Genomic DNA, 19,372 nt, shown 5'->3' with positions numbered 1-19,372 from the left:
TTGCTTATTATGCAAATTGGCAATCAGCTGATTTACGGTATCACTTTTGAAGTGTTTTACTAGCTGTTTTTAGAATCTATTATGTTTCATGATTGATTGTTATTAAAATTGTGATTTATATTTATCAAAGAGATTTACTTTATTTTTTAGCGCTTTCTATAATTGTGTATTTTTTTTCCTGTCTGTATATATCTATTTCAAATGAAGCATTTTACAAAGTTTTTCAAGTTAATAATATTTATATTTGAAAAAATATGCATTATTTCTAGCAACTTGAACATTTGTATTCTATTGATATGAGATTTAACAAGATCGTCTTGCTATGTATTTTCTTGCCTTGTTATCAAGAGCTGCTTGCATATTTTGGTAAGACTTTATAGAAATAAAATGCCTTTTAATGACATAATTCAAGTATACTGCTTAAAAAAACTTGTAGGATAACAAAAATACTATCATTCCAAATGTTAAATTTATCATTTTTGCTAAACTTGCACATAAAAATTAGACATTTCTGTTTTCATTGAAAACAGATGACCTAAGAGTAAATGTTATAATACAATATAACATGATTGCAGCTTCTAATATATTAACTTGATCACACCAACCCTCTGCAGCATTGGATGGTTGCTGGCATTGTCAGGTGAAAACTGAAGTACTGGGAAAAACAAACAAAATAGAGATGCTTATAGTGCCATGTGGAGGTTTTTTGGGGTACCTCCAAGAAAGTTAGCTCTCAGCTTATATATGTACTTTTATCATGCAGTACATCAATTGTAATTATATGACCCAGAGTGGGTGCTACCATTATGTAGCAATAATTATTTTGGGGTGAGCGTTTGGGAGTGGGGCCCCCGGGGGGGGGGGTTCAGACTGGGCCTTTCCCATGGCATCACCACTTAATTCACATAGAATACTTTCATCACTTGTCTATTTTGTTTGTACATTATTTATGTCATTTTAATTCTTTATCATTTCATTAACACTTATTGATTTATCTTTACACATCTTTTCTTTATACTTCACTATCACCTTTTTCCCCTTTTTCGTGTGATGCCCTGGGGATGGCCCTTGGTTGGAATTTTTTTGGGGTGCCTTGCATCTTGGAAGTGAACCCCTTAATGCTAGGGACGCCAGTATAGAGGAGCCTTGACGATTGGCCTGGCGCTTATTCATATATTTGCAAATGTGTGTAACTAATACCTCTAAATCTCTATTGTCATGTAGGATTTAAGTATTGTTTTTTCTGCAGTGTGCTGGGGGCAAATCTCTCTTTTTTTCTGTGTTCAGTGAAAACCCCACCCTTTACAAGCACCTGTGTTATGCAATTAAGCTGATCTGAGCAACTACCATTTTTTTTGCAAGTTTGGAGAGGCATGAAGGCAGTCAGCATTAGGAGGAGGTGCTGATGCTTATAGTGCCATGTGGAGGTTTTTTGGGGTACCTCCAAGGTAAGTTAGCTCTCAGTTTATATATGTACTGTTATCATGCAGTACATCAATTGTAATTATATGACCCAGAGTGGGTGCTACCATTATGTAGTAATAATTATTTTGGGGTGAACGTTTGGGAGTGGGGCCCCCGGGGGGATCTGACTGGGCCTTTCCCATGGCATCACCACTTAATTCACATAGAATACTTTCATCACTTGTCTATTTTGTTTGTACATTATTTATGTCATTTTAATTCTTTATCATTTCATTAACACTTATTGATTTATCTTTACACATCTTTTCTTTATACTTCACTATCACCTTTTTCCCCTTTTTCGTGTGATGCCCTGGGGATGGCCCTTGGTTGGAATTTTTTTGGGGTGCCTTGCATCTCGGACGTGAACCCCTTAATGCTAGGGACGCCAGTATAGAGGAGCCTTGATGATTGGCCTGGCGCTTATTCATATATTTGCAAATGTGTGTAACTAATATCTCTAAATCTCTATTATCATGTAGGATTTAAGTATTGTTTTTGCTGCAGTGTGCTGGGGGGCAAATCTCTCTTTTTTTCTGCCTTCTGCGTATAAAGCAGATGTGATAACCCTTACACTATGAAACCAAGATGTGTGGATAATGGGTGGCCAAGTTTGTATGATCACAAATGTGCATGATCACTTTGTTACCAATTTATTATACAATAACAAAATAAATTTAAACTTCTTTAGTTCTTTAATCAGTTGTTTGCTCTATTATGATAGTTTTTTATGGTTGAATGCTAAATATTTTTAAGATAAAATGTATTCTCATTAGCAGTGAAGAAACAGTTTGTAAGTGAACAAACAACAAATTTAACATTGGGCAGTAGCAGGAAAGCCTTCCTTAAAGTATACCTGTTAGTATAGATCATGATTAATAAATTTGATTTCACTGGGGATTGAACCCAGGACCTTCTGCATGTAAAGCAGATGTGATAGCCACTACACTATGAAACCAAGATGGAGGCTGTCCTCACATGGTTGGTCAAACTTGCATGATCAAAAATTTTAGTTAAAACTTAGTAAAGAGTAATGAGCGCAATGTCAAATAAACCTGTATATACCTATTTCAAATGAAACATTTTACAAAGTTTTTCAAGCTAATAATATTTATATTTGAAAAAAATATGCATTATTTCTAGCAACTTGAACATTTGTATTCTACTGACATGAGATTTAAGAAGATTGTCTTGCTATGTATTTTCTTGCCTTGTTATCAAGAGATGCTTGCATATTTTGGTAACACTTTATAGAAATAAAATGCCTTTTAATGACATAATTCAAGTATACTGCTTAAAAAAAGTTGTAGGATAACAAAAATACTATCATTCCAAATGTTACATTTATCATAATTTTTGCTAAACTTGCAAATAAAAATTAGACATTTCTGTTTTCATTGAAAACAGATGACCTAAGAGTGAATGTTATAATACAACATAACATGATTGCAGCTTCTAATGTATTAACTTGATCACACCAACCCTCTGCAGCATTGGATGGTTGCTGTCAGGTGAAAACTGAAGTACTGGGAAAAATGGCTACATGGAGATACTGGGTTGAGTGGCATCTTTTTCAATGGTTGGGAAAACAGTAGTTAGAAATGATGCTACAATTCATATATTAGCTTTAAATAGAAAAAAACGACACTTTGTTACCAATCTCTTTTTCAATAACAAAATAAATTTAAACTTCTTTAGTTCTTTAATCAGTTGTTTGCTGTATTATGATATTTTTTATGGTTAAAAGCTAAATGATTTTAGGATAAAATGTATTCTCATTAGCAGAGAAAGAACAGAGTTTGTAATTGAATAAACAACACATCTAACATTGGATATTAGCAGGAAAGGCTTCTTAAAAGGAGACCAGTTGAATAAGTTCAGTATTGATAAATCTGGTTTCACTGGGGATTGAACCCAGAACCTTCCACGAGTAAAGAAGGTGTGATAACCCTTACACTATGAAACCAAGATGAGTGAACAATGGGTGGCCGAGTTTGTATGATCAGAAATGTGCATGATCACTTTGTTACCAATTTATTATACAATAACAAAATAAATTGAAACTTCTTTAGTTCTTTTTTTAAAACATATTTTTATTGTAAAACCGCAATAAACAATATAACATGTTGGTCAGAAAATGACAAGACATCAATAGGACCACAACAGTAATGTGCAATACAATGAATCCATGAGGAACGTATCAATACAGGAATTAAAATGGCGGTTCACCTGAAGACAAGGTTTCTTCATTATACCAGGCTGTAAGTTGGACTGCGACACGGATCGTGTCTTTAACCTGAGGTGTTAATGTGTGAACATATGGAAGCCAAATATTAAAGAACTTCTCTGCTTCCTTGTCTTTATTAAGGGATAGTTCTAGCCAATCCTTATTAAATAGGTATGTAATTCTAGGTTGTAAAAGACTGAGCGTTAAAGTGTCAGTGGATATCCATTGAGATAATATTGTTTTTTTCGCAGCTGCTGCAGTCTTTGCTAGTAATAGACGGGCACCCCCAGGGTGACAGGACGACCCAGATGATGGTACAATATCCCACATAACCCACTCGGGTGTTAGTTCAAAAACAATTCCCAACTTGGTGGATATATATGTGTGTACTAAGGACCAGAACCTCTGTACCTCCGCACAGTGCCACATACAATGCATTAGATCCGCATCAGGTTGACCACATTTAAAACAATTTGAGTCTGCAGAAGTACCTTTGATGAGTCTTAATTTGGGGGTGAAATAGGCGCGATGCAATAATTTATATTGCATTTCAGCGTATGAAGCCGAAATTATTTGCTTATTAAGTCTAACAAAAGATTTTAGAATGGTGGCTAGGGGTATGTTAGGGAATGTGGAATGTCACTTGGCAAGTCCCATCGTCTCCACTTCCAAATTTATTTCCCGGCGTATATAGGTGTATAGCATAGACGTGGAAAATGACATAGAGGGGCAGCGAGACAGCACATCATCCAAACCACTTTTCCCAGATATAATGGGAATTTTAGGGAGTAAAGTATTGACATAACTAAGTATTTGGAAATATATAAATAAAGGGATTTGGATACAGGGAAATTTTTCCTATATTTGGTTGTGAGAGTAAATAGTCATTGTGGAGAGATCCAGTAACTGATATATGTAACGCAATCCCTGTGTGTTCCAGGTTTTGAAAGTCTGTGTTAGAAAACCAGCATCAAACCCTGGGTTATGACCGATAGGAAGGAACAAGGAGACATTGGTAGGGACTCTCATTTGAGTTCTGGCTCATCGCCAAGCCATGCATGTAGTATGCAGTAGTAGATTTTGTGCTACATGAGGTGGAAAAGACAAGGGTCGTGTGTGTAATAAACTAGCTAATAGCATTTCAACACTAAAAGATTGCTCTATTAGCGTGTCAGCAAATCCATTTGTTCCTCTAATCCAGTCAATTGCGTATCGGTAATTTGACGCAATGGCCTAAGATTTTAAGCAAGGGAGGTTAATTCCGCCTAAAGTAGGTGGTTGGCTGAGTTTGAATAATGAAATCCTGGGTTTTTTGTTCGCCCAAATGAACTTGCTGAGTGCCTTGTTAATCAATTTTAAATCAGATTCTAAAGGAAGCAAGGGGAGCATCTGAAAAAAATATAAAATCCTGGGAAAAGATATCATTTTAATTAATTGACATCTACCGAGATATGAGAGTGGGAGGTGTTTCCATTTTTTAAAATCTAAAAGTGTACCTTATATTAAAGCAGGGAAATTGACTGAGTATAGGGTAGAGGGATGTGCCGGAATATTAAGGCCTAGGTATTTTAGAGTTGTTTTGGCCCATTTAAATGGGAAAGAATTTTTCCAATTTTTTGTGGCGTCCGAGTGTAGGGCCAAGGCCTCTGTTTTGTAATAATTTATCAAAAAACCAGAGATAATATGGAAGTCTTTCAAGATATGAAGAAGTTTAGGTATGGCGGAATGTGGGTTCTCAAAATACAGTAATAAGTCATCCGCATACGCGGAGACTTTCAAAGTGTTATTTCCAATATTTATTCCCTGCCATTGTTGACATAGCAAAAAGGTGCGGATAAGAGGATCTATAGCCAGGTTAAATAATACAGGGGATAGGGGACAACCCTGTCGGGGGCCCCTATGTAGTCTAAGGGATGGAGTATTCAGGCCGTTAACTGTTAGGAATGCTATAGGGGTATGATATATTGTTTTGAATAATGTAATAAATTCTGGACCAAAATTTTGTAACTGGAAGATGCGCAATAGATGGTCCCACAACACCCTATCAAAGGCCTTGTCAGAGTCACAGCTGACAAGGAGCGTTTGGTTATTTCTCATTTGGTGAGATTTAGTTAATCCTGCAATCAAGTGTCGCACGTTGATCACTGAGTGTCGTCCTTTCATAAACCCAGTTTGTGCGGTGTGTATGAGATGTGGCAATACTAATTGTAAACGTTGAGCGATAATACCAGTGAGGATTTTAAAATCCTGGTTGAGCAGAGATATTGGCCTGTATGATTGGGTCAGCGTAGGGTCTTTCTCAGGTTTCAAGAGAAGGATAATTCGGGCCTGGTTAAAGTCTGGTGGTGTTGGGGCTCCCTTCAATATTGAATTAAATAAGGAAACTAAATGAGGGGTTACAAGCGGATTTAATATTTTGTAGTACTCGGCACTAAGGCCATCTGGGCCGGGTGTCTTTCTGTTGGCCAGGGATTTGATAGAGCAACCTCCAACTCCGAAACAGGAGTTGTTAGGGAGTCGCGGGCCTCTTCAGAGAGGGATGGTAGATTAGCCTCTTTCAAAAAGTTCATCCCCAGAACAGGGTTATCATCCTGTGCGGAGTATAAGCCTGTGTAATATTGTAAGAAAGAGGCCGCAATGTCCTCATTGGTATGTAATGATCCTAGGGAACCTTTAAGAGAATGAATGGGAGAGGATGTTTTCTGACTTCTCACTATATTAGCCAGCAGCTTGCCCGCTTTATTTCCCCAATGGAAATAGCGATGTTTCTGGAAATCTAGATAATATTGGGCTCTTTCAGTGCACAATGTGTCATATAAATTTTTGTTATTCAAATAATTCCGCCGTGTCTCTGTGTTGTTATTTTGCAGCATAATGATAATGGCATATGATTGTGATAAGGCTTTACTCATTTCCGTGAAACGTGTGTTAAGTTTACGGCGTTTATGGGAAACATATCCCATAATATGCCCTCTCACTACTGGTTTAGATGCGGCCCAAAACAATGATATGTCGCCAATATGAGAAGCATTATCATTATTATAATTAAGAAATTGTTGTTCTAAGTATTTTTTGAAGTCTGGAGAAGTGAATAAGTATGAGGGGAATCTCCAATTGAAGGAAGATGTTTTGGGGGTAGATAGTTGTAACGTGAACCATGTAGGCGCATGATCGGAGATGACTATATTTTCTATATGAGATGTTTGAATCCTATTAATTAATGAGCTTGAGACCAGCCAGAAGTCCAATCTAGCTGAGGAGTGATGGGGGTGGGAGTAAAACGTGTAATCGCGTGCTAAGGGGTGGAGGTGTCTCCATGGGTCTACTAGGGCGAGGGATTCAATTAGAAGTTGTAGCGTTGGAGATATGCTGCCCTGCCACTCACTGGATGTTCCTGTTCTGTCCAAACTAGGAGAAAGAGTAGTGTTGAAGTCTCCTCCTATGACGAGGGCGCCTTCTGCCCAATTCTGGAGTCGGGTGTAGAGATCGGAGAAGAATGCATTGTTGTGACCTGTGGGAGCATACAACGTGACAAGCGTGATTAATTCACCTTCTAAATTCAGTTTAAGAAAGAGAAATCTGCCCTCGGTGTCCAGGATCGAGTCTACAACTGTGTATTTTAAAGATTTATGGAAAATCACCAGCACCCCTCTTTTTTTAGATGTGAAAGATGCAGCTGTATAATCTTTTATCCATGAGTCTCTAAGAGTATTGGGGTCACCCTGTCTCCAATGGGTCTCCTGTAGCACTGCTATGTCGGGTTTAAATTTTTTAAGTTGTTGTAGTATTTTACGCCGTTTAATTGGGGTGCTTAAACCCTCTATGTTCCAAGTTAAAAATCTTATGTTTTTTTGTGTTTTAGTGAGATCAGCAATGGAGTGAGACATATTGTATTATCCTATACCTGTCCTGTAGATCAAGAAAGTGAACCATCGTAAAGAGACCGTGACGCTCTCAGTCCCAGCATACAGAGAGCGCCTGCAGTAAAACCTTGAAAGTGCCATTACAGAAATACACATAACACAAAAACAAAAACATGACCTGCCATAATATATGGAATATAACAAACATAATGCAGTCTTACAATTTTTGAAAATTTTAAGAACCAAAAAATAAGGCTCTACGGGCCTATTTAAACCCAGTGAGGTATAAAAGTATCGATAATTAAAAAAAAGAAATAAAAGAAAATCAAAAAGGGGATGGGAAAGAGGAGGAATGGTAAATGTGCAAAAGGAAGGGGAAAAAACAACAAACCAGAGATTATCTTGACAATTCTGCCATTGACGTTTAGCAGTTGTTGAAATAACCAGAAATCTTGAAAACAAACATAAGATATATACTTCCAATAACAAACTCTCCATGTTTGTGATAGGAGATGGATTTGTACAACTAAATGTATCTTCTTAATTCACAATATAATTTTGAGGAGTAATTTGATCAGTTAGAGAGTCCAGAAAAGTCTTTGCAGATGATGGAGAATCGAAAAAGTGTTGTTTGCCATTATGTAGGACTTTCAGCTTCGCAGGGTACATTAATGCAAATCTCAGTCCCAGATCAAATAATGCTTTACAAATAGTAGAGTATTCCCTTCTTTTCATCGCTACTTGATATGAGAAGTCCTGAAACAACAACAATTTGTGCCCCTGGTAGGTGAGACCTTCTGATTTGCGGTAGGCGTCCAGTATGCGAGTTTTGTCTAGGTAATTCAACATTTTCATTATGACAGGCCGAGGTCTTATCTGATCAGAAGCACGGTCAGGGCCTATGCGGTGAACTCGTTCTATGATGAGGGTACTGGAGGAAGCCGAGCAATTGAGCTCAGAGGGCGAGACGAAATCCATTTAGAGACGAAATCCATGAGATCTCTTTGCTTAACAGATTCCGGTAGGCCTTTTAACCTTAAATTGTTGCGGCGATTTCTGTTCTCTAAGTCTTCCAATTTTTCCTGCATAGCAGAGATCACTGATTCCTGTGTACGTATTACGCTTTGTGCCTCTGTTAGCTCATCTTCAACATTGGAGATACGTTGTTCTGCTTCCGTGAAGCGTCGACCATGTTCCTTAAGTTGCGAAACTGCTGACTCTATAGCTTCTTTGAGGCCAGCCAGTTTTTTGTCAAGCAAGGGAGAAAGAAGCTCGGATATTTCTTGGGCTTTAGCTATTGAGGTGGTACTAAATTGAGTCGAGTTAGAGGCTCCATCCAGGATATTGTCAGCTGGAGGTGAAGTAGGAGAGTCAGGAGATGATGATGGGGCTGCATTTTTGTCTTTCCCTTTAGTAGTTTGACCTTTAGGTGCATGCTGTGGTCTGGCCACAAACTTCTCCATGATATAGGGATGTGACGTACGATTTAATCAAGAGCCACTAGAGGGAACCCCAAGTGTTCAGGATATATATGACACTGGGTCTGTAAATTAGAGCCTATAGTATGGCTTATGAGCACTATTTTTGGACCAGACAAGATCACAGTATGAGGACACAGCTACACCACCCTGCTCCCTGGTATGAGCAGCAAATAGAGAGGGTTGTGAAGGAAGGTAAGCGCTGGCTGCAGCAACTTGTTCAGGTCTCAAAATGGCGGCCGCGGGTGATGTGTGGCCAGCGGGGAGCTTATGGCAGGGGAACTTTCCTGAAACAGTGTCCAGGTGTCCCACTTGCTCCTCGGGTCTAGTGATAGCCCCGGTGGCTGTTGCTGGAGGTGGAGACGGGAGAAATTATGCCCGGCCGCGATCCAAGATGGCGGCCACGGGCAGTGCCGCTTTTCCAATGCAGCTGTACTCCGGTGTTGTGGTGCAGTGTGGGGGGCCGGAGCATACACCGTTCTTACCCGCGTTATCCTAGAGACCTCAGGGTGGCTTTAGTTGAGGCTGTGAGTCTCTCCGGCGGCGCTATGTCGCGGCTATATGGAGCCGGCTTGGGAGCCCATTAAATGTGTGGCCAGGTCGTTTGGTCCGCCCACCGGAAGTCTTCTTTAGTTCTTTAATCAGTTGTTTGCTCTATTATGATAGTTTTTTATGGTTGAAAGCTAAATGTTTATAAGATAAAATGTATTCTCATTAGCAGTGAAGAAACAGTTTATAAGTGAACAAACAACTTATTTCACATTGGGCAGTAGCAGTAAAGCCTTCCTTATAGCATACCTGTTGGTATAGGTCATGATTAATAAATTTGATTTCACTGGGGATTAAACCCAGGACCTTCTGCGTGTAAAGCAGATGTGATTACCACTACACTATGAAACCAAGATGGAGGCTGTCCTTACATGGTTGGTCAAACTTGCATGATCAAAAATTTTAGTTAAAACTTAGTAAAGAGTAATGAGCACAATGTCAAATAAACCTGTATATATCTATTTCAAATGAAACATTTTACAAAGTTTTTCAAGCTAATAATATTTATATTTTCAAAAAATATGCATTATTTCTAGTAACTTGAACATTTGTATTCTACTGACATGAGATTTAAGAAGATTGTCTTGCTATGTATTTTCTTGCCTTGTTATCAAGAGCTGCTTGCATATTTTGGTAAGACTTTGTAGAAATCAAATGCCTTTTAATGACATAATTCAAGTATACTGCTTAAAAAAAACTTGTAGATTAGCAAAAATACTACCATTCCAAATGTAAAATTTATCATCATTTTTGCTAAACTTGCAGAAAAAAATTAGACATTTCTGTTTTCATTGAAAACAGATGACCTAAGAGTGAATGTTATAATACAACATAACATGATTGCAGCTTCTAATGTATTAACTTGATCACACCAACGCTCTGCAGCATTGGATGGTTGCTGGCATTGTCAGGTAAAAATTGAAGTACTGGGAAAAATGGCTACATGGAGATACTGGGTTGAGTGGCATCTTTTTCAAAGGTTGGGAAAACAGTAGTTAGAAATGATGCTACAATTCATATGTTAGCTTTAATTAGAAAAAAATGACACTTTGTTACCAATCTCTTTTACAATAACAAAATAAATTGAAATTTCTTTAGTTCTTTAATCAGATGTTTGCTGTATTATGATATTTTTTATGGTTAAAAGCATAATGAATTTAGGATAAAATGTATTCTCATTAGCAGAGAAAGAACAGAGTTTATAATTGAACAAACAACACAGCTAACATTGGATATTAGCAGGAAAGGCTTCTTAAAAGTGGACCAGTTGAATATGTTCAGTATTGACAAATCTGGTTTCACTGGGGATTGAACCCAGGACCTTCCACGAGTAAAACAGATGTGATAACTCTTACACTATGAAACCAAGATGAGTGGACAGAGGGTGGCCAAGTTTGTATGATCAGAAATGTGCATGATCACTTTGTTACCAATTTATTATACAATAGCAAAATAAATTGAAACTTCTTTAGTTCTTTTAATCAGTTGTTTGCTCTATTATGATAGTTTTTTATGGTTGAAAGCTAAAAGTTTTTAAGATAAAATTTATTCTCATTAGCAGTGAAGAAACAGTTTGTAAGTGAACAAACAACATATTTCACATTGGGCAGTAGCAGGAAAGCCTTCCTTGAAGTATACCTATTGGTATAGGTCATGATTAATAAATTTGATTTCACTGGGGATTGAACCCAGGACCTTCTGCGTGTAAAGCAGATGTGATAACCACTACAATATGAAACCAAGATGGAGGCTGATCTCATATGGTTGGTCAAACTTGCATGATCAAAAATTTTAGTTAAAACTTAGTAAAGAGTAATGAGCACAATGTCAAATAAACCTGTATATATCTATTTCAAATGAAACATTTTACAAAGTTTTTCAAGCTAATAATATTTATATTTGAAAAAAATATGCATTATTTCTAGTAACTTGAACATTTGTATTCTACTGACATGAGATTTAAGAAGATTGTCTTGCTATGTATTTTCTTGCATTGTTATCAAGAGCTGCTTGCATATTTTGGTAAGACTTTGTAGAAATAAAATGCCTTTTAATGACATAATTCAAGTATACTGCTTAAAAAAAACTTGTAGGATAACAAAAATACTACCATTCCAAATGTTAAATTTATCATCATTTTTGCTAAACTTGCAGATAAAATTAGACATTTCTGTTTTCATTGAAAACAGATGACCTAAGAGTGAATGTTATAATACAACATAACACGATTGCAGCTTCTAATGTATTAACTTGATCACACCAACGCTCTGCAGCATTGGATGGTTACTGGCATTGTCAGGTGAAAATTGAAGTACTGGGAAAATGGCAACATGGAGATACTGGGTTGAGTGGCATCTGTTTCAAAGGTTGGGAAAACAGTAGTTAGAAATGATGCTACAATTCATATGTTAGCTTTGAATAGAAAAAAACGACACTTTGTTACCAATCTCTTTTACAATAACAAAATAAATTGAAACTTCCTTAGTTCTTTAATCAGTTGTTTGCTGTATTATGATATTTTTTATGGTTAAAAGCTAAATGATTTTAGGATAAAATGTATTCTCATTAGCAGAGAAAGAATATAGTTTCTAATTGATCAAACAACACATCTAACATTGGATATTAGCAGAAAGGGTTCTTAAAAGTGGTCCAGTTGAGTAAGTTCAGTATTGTCAAATCTAGTTTCACTGTGGATTGAACCCAGGACCTTCCACAAGTAAAGCAGATGTGATAACCCTTACACTATGAAACCAGGATGAGCAGACAATGGGTGGCCAAGTTTGTATGATCAGAAATGTGCATGATCACTTTGTTACCAATTTATTATACAATAACAAAATAAATGGAAAGTTCTTTAGTTCTTTAATCAGCTGTTTCCTCTATTATGATAGTTTTTTATGGTTGAAAGCTAAATGTTTTTAAGATAAATTGTATTCTCATTAGCAGTGAAGAAACAGTTTGTAAGTGAACAAACAACATATTTCACATTGGGCAGTAGCAGGAAAGCCTTCCTTAAAGTATACCTGTTGGTATAGGTCATTATTAATATATTTGATTTTACTGGGGATTGAACGCAGGTCCTTCTGTGTGTAAAGCAGATGTGATAACCACTACACTATGAAACCAAGATGGAGGCTGTCCTCACATGGTTGGTCAAACTTGCAAGATCAAAAATTTTAGTTAAAACTTAGTAAAGAGTAATGAGCACAATGTCAAATAAACCTGTATATATCTATTTCAAATGAAACATTTTACAAAGTTTTTCAAGCTAATAATATTTATATTTGAAAAAAATATGCATTATTTCTAGCAACTTGAACATTTGTATTCTACTGACATGAGATTTAAGAAGATTGTCTTGCTATGTATTTTCTTGCATTGTTATCAAGAGCTGCTTGCATATTTTGGTAAGACTTTGTAGAAATAAAATGCCTTTTAATGACATAATTCAAGTATACTGCTTAAAAAAAACTTGTAGGATAACAAAAATACTACCATTCCAAATGTTAAATTTATCATCATTTTTGCTAAACTTGCAGATAAAAATTAGACATTTCTGTTTTCATTGAAAACAGATGACCTAAGAGTGAATGTTATAATACAACATAACACGATTGCAGCTTCTAATGTATTAACTTGATCACACCAACGCTCTGCAGCATTGGATGGTTACTGGCATTGTCAGGTGAAAATTGAAGTACTGGGAAAATGGCAACATGGAGATACTGGGTTGAGTGGCATCTGTTTCAAAGGTTGGGAAAACAGTAGTTAGAAATGATGCTACAATTCATATGTTAGCTTTGAATAGAAAAAAACGACACTTTGTTACCAATCTCTTTTACAATAACAAAATAAATTGAAACTTCCTTAGTTCTTTAATCAGTTGTTTGCTGTATTATGATATTTTTTATGGTTAAAAGCTAAATGATTTTAGGATAAAATGTATTCTCATTAGCAGAGAAAGAATATAGTTTCTAATTGATCAAACAACACATCTAACATTGGATATTAGCAGAAAGGGTTCTTAAAAGTGGTCCAGTTGAGTAAGTTCAGTATTGTCAAATCTAGTTTCACTGTGGATTGAACCCAGGACCTTCCACAAGTAAAGCAGATGTGATAACCCTTACACTATGAAACCAGGATGAGCAGACAATGGGTGGCCAAGTTTGTATGATCAGAAATGTGCATGATCACTTTGTTACCAATTTATTATACAATAACAAAATAAATGGAAAGTTCTTTAGTTCTTTAATCAGCTGTTTGCTCTATTATGATAGTTTTTTATGGTTGAAAGCTAAATGTTTTTAAGATAAATTGTATTCTCATTAGCAGTGAAGAAACAGTTTGTAAGTGAACAAACAACATATTTCACATTGGGCAGTAGCAGGAAAGCCTTCCTTAAAGTATACCTGTTGGTATAGGTCATTATTAATATATTTGATTTTACTGGGGATTGAACGCAGGTCCTTCTGTGTGTAAAGCAGATGTGATAACCACTACACTATGAAACCAAGATGGAGGCTGTCCTCACATGGTTGGTCAAACTTGCAAGATCAAAAATTTTAGTTAAAACTTAGTAAAGAGTAATGAGCACAATGTCAAATAAACCTGTATATATCTATTTCAAATGAAACATTTTACAAAGTTTTTCAAGCTAATAATATTTATATTTGAAAAAAATATGCATTATTTCTAGCAACTTGAACATTTGTATTCTACTGACATGAGATTTAAGAAGATTGTCTTGCTATGTATTTTCTTGCATTGTTATCAAGAGCTGCTTGCATATTTTGGTAAGACTTTGTAGAAATAAAATGCCTTTTAATGACATAATTCAAGTATACTGCTTAAAAAAAACTTGTAGGATAACAAAAATACTACCATTCCAAATGTTAAATTTATCATCATTTTTGCTAAACTTTTCAGATAAAAATTAGACATATCTGTTTTCATTGAAAACAGATGACCTAACAGTGAATGTTATAAAACAACATATGATTGCAGCTTCTAATGTATTAACTTGATGACACCAATGCTCTGCAGCATTGGATGATTGCTGGCATTGTCAGGTGAAAATTGAAGTACTGGGAAAAATGGCTACATGGAGATACTGGGTTGAGTGGCATCTTTTTCAATGGTTGCAAAAACAGTAGTTAGAAATGATGCTCCAATTTATATGTTAGCTTTAAATAGAAAAAAACGACACTTTGTTACCAATCTCTTTTACAACAACAAAATAAATTGAAACATCTTTAGTTCTTTAATCAGTTGTTTGCTGTATTATGATATTTTTTATGGTTAAAAGCTAAATGATTTTAGGATAAAATGCATTCTCATTAGCAGAGAAAGAACAGAGTTTATAATTGAACAAACAACAAATCTAACATTGGATGTTAGCAGGAAAGGCTTCTTAAAAGTGGACCAGTTGAATAAGTTCAGTATTGACAAATCCAGTTTTACTGGGGATTGAACCCAGGACCTTCCACGAGTGAAGCAGATGTGATAACCCTTACACTATGAAACCAAGATGAGTGGACAGCGGGTGGCCAAGTTTGTATGATCAGAAATGTGCATGATCACTTTGTTACCAATTTATTATACAATAACAAAATAAATTGAAACTTCTTTAGTTCTTTAATCAGTTGTTTGCTCTATTATGATAGTTTTTTTATGGGGAAGGCTAAATGTTTTTAAGATAAATTGTATTCTCATTAGCAGTGAAGAAACAGTTTGTAAGTGAACAAACAACATATTTCACATTGGGCAGTAGCAGGAAAGCCTTCCTTATAGTATACCTGTTGGTAGAGGTCATGATTAATAAATTTGATTTCACTGGGGATCTAACCCAGGACCTTCTGCGTGTAAAGCAGATGTGATTACCACTACACTATGAAACCAAGACGGAGGCTGTACTTACATGGTTGGTCAAACTTGCATGATCAAAAATTTCAGTTAAAACTTAGTAAAGAGTAATGAGCACAATGTCAAATAAACCTGTATATAGCTAATTCAAATGAAACATTTTACAACGTTTTTCAAGCTAATAATATTTATATTTGAAAAAAATATGCATTATTTCTAGCAACTAGAACATTTGTATTCTACTGACATGAGATTTAAGAAGATTGTCTTGCTATGTATTTTCTTGCCTTGTTATCAAGAGCTGCTTGCATATTTTGGTAAGACTTTGTAGAAATCAAATGCCTTTTAAAGACATAATTCAAGTATACTGCTTTAAAAAAACTTGTAGATTAACAAAAATACTACCATTCCAAATGTTAAATTTATCATCATTTTTGCTAAACTTGCAGATAAAAATTAGACATTTCTGTTTTCATTGAAAACAGATGACCTAAGAGTGAATGTTATAATACAACATAACACGATTGCAGCTTCTAATGTATTAACTTGATCACACCAACGCTCTGCAGCATTGGATGGTTACTGGCATTGTCAGGTGAAAATTGAAGTACTGGGAAAATGGCAACATGGAGATACTGGGTTGAGTGGCATCTGTTTCAAAGGTTGGGAAAACAGTAGTTAGAAATGATGCTACAATTCATATGTTAGCTTTGAATAGAAAAAAACGACACTTTGTTACCAATCTCTTTTACAATAACAAAATAAATTGAAACTTCCTTAGTTCTTTAATCAGTTGTTTGCTGTATTATGATATTTTTTATGGTTAAAAGCTAAATGATTTTAGGATAAAATGTATTCTCATTAGCAGAGAAAGAATATAGTTTCTAATTGATCAAACAACACATCTAACATTGGATATTAGCAGAAAGGGTTCTTAAAAGTGGTCCAGTTGAGTAAGTTCAGTATTGTCAAATCTAGTTTCACTGTGGATTGAACCCAGGACCTTCCACAAGTAACGCAGATGTGATAACCCTTACACTATGAAACCAGGATGAGCAGACAATGGGTGGCCAAGTTTGTATGATCAGAAATGTGCATGATCACTTTGTTACCAATTTATTATACAATAACAAAATAAATGGAAAGTTCTTTAGTTCTTTAATCAGCTGTTTGCTCTATTATGATAGTTTTTTATGGTTGAAAGCTAAATGTTTTTAAGATAAATTGTATTCTCATTAGCAGTGAAGAAACAGTTTGTAAGTGAACAAACAACATATTTCACATTGGGCAGTAGCAGGAAAGCCTTCCTTAAAGTATACCTGTTGGTATAGGTCATTATTAATATATTTGATTTTACTGGGGATTGAACGCAGGTCCTTCTGTGTGTAAAGCAGATGTGATAACCACTACACTATGAAACCAAGATGGAGGCTGTCCTCACATGGTTGGTCAAACTTGCAAGATCAAAAATTTTAGTTAAAACTTAGTAAAGAGTAATGAGCACAATGTCAAATAAACCTGTATATATCTATTTCAAATGAAACATTTTACAAAGTTTTTCAAGCTAATAATATTTATATTTGAAAAAAATATGCATTATTTCTAGCAACTTGAACATTTGTATTCTACTGACATGAGATTTAAGAAGATTGTCTTGCTATGTATTTTCTTGCATTGTTATCAAGAGCTGCTTGCATATTTTGGTAAGACTTTGTAGAAATAAAATGCCTTTTAATGACATAATTCAAGTATACTGCTTAAAAAAAACTTGTAGGATAACAAAAATACTACCATTCCAAATGTTAAATTTATCATCATTTTTGCTAAACTTTTCAGATAAAAATTAGACATATCTGTTTTCATTGAAAACAGATGACCTAACAGTGAATGTTATAAAACAACATATGATTGCAGCTTCTAATGTATTAACTTGATGACACCAATGCTCTGCAGCATTGGATGATTGCTGGCATTGTCAGGTGAAAATTGAAGTACTGGGAAAAATGGCTACATGGAGATACTGGGTTGAGTGGCATCTTTTTCAATGGTTGCAAAAACAGTAGTTAGAAATGATGCTCCAATTTATATGTTAGCTTTAAATAGAAAAAAACGACACTTTGTTACCAATCTCTTTTACAACAACAAAATAAATTGAAACATCTTTAGTTCTTTAATCAGTTGTTTGCTGTATTATGATATTTTTTATGGTTAAAAGCTAAATGATTTTAGGATAAAATGCATTCTCATTAGCAGAGAAAGAACAGAGTTTATAATTGAACAAACAACAAATCTAACATTGGATGTTAGCAGGAAAGGCTTCTTAAAAGTGGACCAGTTGAATAAGTTCAGTATTGACAAATCCAGTTTTACTGGGGATTGAACCCAGGACCTTCCACGAGTGAAGCAGATGTGATAACCCTTACACTATGAAACCAAGATGAGTGGACAGCGGGTGGCCAAGTTTGTATGATCAGAAATGTGCATGATCACTTTGTTACCAATTTATTATACAATAACAAAATAAATTGAAACTTCTTTAGTTCTTTAATCAGTTGTTTGCTCTATTATGATAGTTTTTTTATGGGGAAGGCTAAATGTTTTTAAGATAAATTGTATTCTCATTAGCAGTGAAGAAACAGTTTGTAAGTGAACAAACAACATATTTCACATTGGGCAGTAGCAGGAAAGCCTTCCTTATAGTATACCTGTTGGTAGAGGTCATGATTAATAAATTTGATTTCACTGGGGATCTAACCCAGGACCTTCTGCGTGTAAAGCAGATGTGATTACCACTACACTATGAAACCAAGACGGAGGCTGTACTTACATGGTTGGTCAAACTTGCATGATCAAAAATTTCAGTTAAAACTTAGTAAAGAGTAATGAGCACAATGTCAAATAAACCTGTATATAGCTAATTCAAATGAAACATTTTACAACGTTTTTCAAGCTAATAATATTTATATTTGAAAAAAATATGCATTATTTCTAGCAACTAGAACATTTGTATTCTACTGACATGAGATTTAAGAAGATTGTCTTGCTATGTATTTTCTTGCCTTGTTATCAAGAGCTGCTTGCATATTTTGGTAAGACTTTGTAGAAATCAAATGCCTTTTAAAGACATAATTCAAGTATACTGCTTTAAAAAAACTTGTAGATTAACAAAAATACTACCATTCCAAATGTTAAATTTATCATCATTTTTGCTAAACTTGCAGATAAAAATTAGACATTTCTGTTTTCATTGAAAACAGATGACCTAAGAGTGAATGTTATAATACAACATAACATGATTGCAGCTTCTAATGTATTAACTTGATCACACCAACACCTCTGCAGCATTGGATGGTTACTGGCATTGTCAGGTGAAAATTGAAGTACTGGGAAAAATGGCTACATGGAGATTCTGGGTTGAGTGGCATCTTTTTCAAAGGTTGGGAAAACAGTAGTTAGAAATGATGCTACAATTCATATGTTAGCTTTAAATAGAAAAAAACGACACATTGTTACCAATCTCTTTTACAATAACAAAATAAATTGAAACTTCTTTAGTTCTTTAATCGGTTGTTTGCTGTATTATGATATTTTTTATGGTTAAAAGCTAAATGATTGTAGGATAAAATGTATTCTCATTAGCAGAGAAAGAACAGAGTTTATAATTGAATAAACAACACATCTAACATTGGATATTAGCAGGAAAGGCTTCTTAAAAGTGAACCAGTTGAATGACTTCAGTATTGACAAATCTGGTTTCACTGGGGATTGAACCCAGGACCTTCCACAAGTAAAGCAGATGTGATAACCCTTACACTATGAAACCAAGATGAGTGGACAGTGGGTGGCCAAGTTTGTATGATCAGAAATGTGCATGATCACTTTGTTACCAATTTATTATACAATAACAAAATAAATGGAAAGTTCTTTAG

At 35.2% G+C, this 19,372-nt stretch overlaps 6 non-coding genes across 6 annotated transcripts; all 6 read right to left on the bottom strand.

The window, feature by feature from the left end:
* Positions 1-2,349: 2,349 nt before the first annotated feature.
* TRNAV-UAC (transfer RNA valine (anticodon UAC)) lies at positions 2,350-2,422 on the bottom strand. The gene has a single exon. It is a non-coding gene; the product is annotated as a tRNA-Val (tRNA).
* A 7,437-nt stretch (positions 2,423-9,859) lies between these two features.
* TRNAV-UAC (transfer RNA valine (anticodon UAC)) lies at positions 9,860-9,932 on the bottom strand. Its single transcript has one exon. It is a non-coding gene; the product is annotated as a tRNA-Val (tRNA).
* A 1,316-nt stretch (positions 9,933-11,248) lies between these two features.
* On the bottom strand, positions 11,249-11,321 carry TRNAV-UAC (transfer RNA valine (anticodon UAC)). Its single transcript has one exon. It is a non-coding gene; the product is annotated as a tRNA-Val (tRNA).
* Positions 11,322-15,405: 4,084 nt separating this feature from the next.
* TRNAV-UAC (transfer RNA valine (anticodon UAC)) lies at positions 15,406-15,478 on the bottom strand. The gene has a single exon. It is a non-coding gene; the product is annotated as a tRNA-Val (tRNA).
* A 2,699-nt stretch (positions 15,479-18,177) lies between these two features.
* TRNAV-UAC (transfer RNA valine (anticodon UAC)) lies at positions 18,178-18,250 on the bottom strand. Its single transcript has one exon. It is a non-coding gene; the product is annotated as a tRNA-Val (tRNA).
* Positions 18,251-19,193: 943 nt separating this feature from the next.
* Positions 19,194-19,266, bottom strand: TRNAV-UAC (transfer RNA valine (anticodon UAC)). Its single transcript has one exon. It is a non-coding gene; the product is annotated as a tRNA-Val (tRNA).
* Positions 19,267-19,372: the final 106 nt, after the last annotated feature.

Source organism: Taudactylus pleione, unplaced genomic scaffold, assembly GCF_031769625.1.
Source record: "Taudactylus pleione unplaced genomic scaffold, aTauple2 ptg000085l, whole genome shotgun sequence".
In the NCBI taxonomy this organism is placed as follows: Eukaryota; Metazoa; Chordata; class Amphibia; order Anura; family Myobatrachidae; genus Taudactylus; species Taudactylus pleione.
This window is presented reverse-complemented; position numbering and strand designations above follow the sequence as displayed.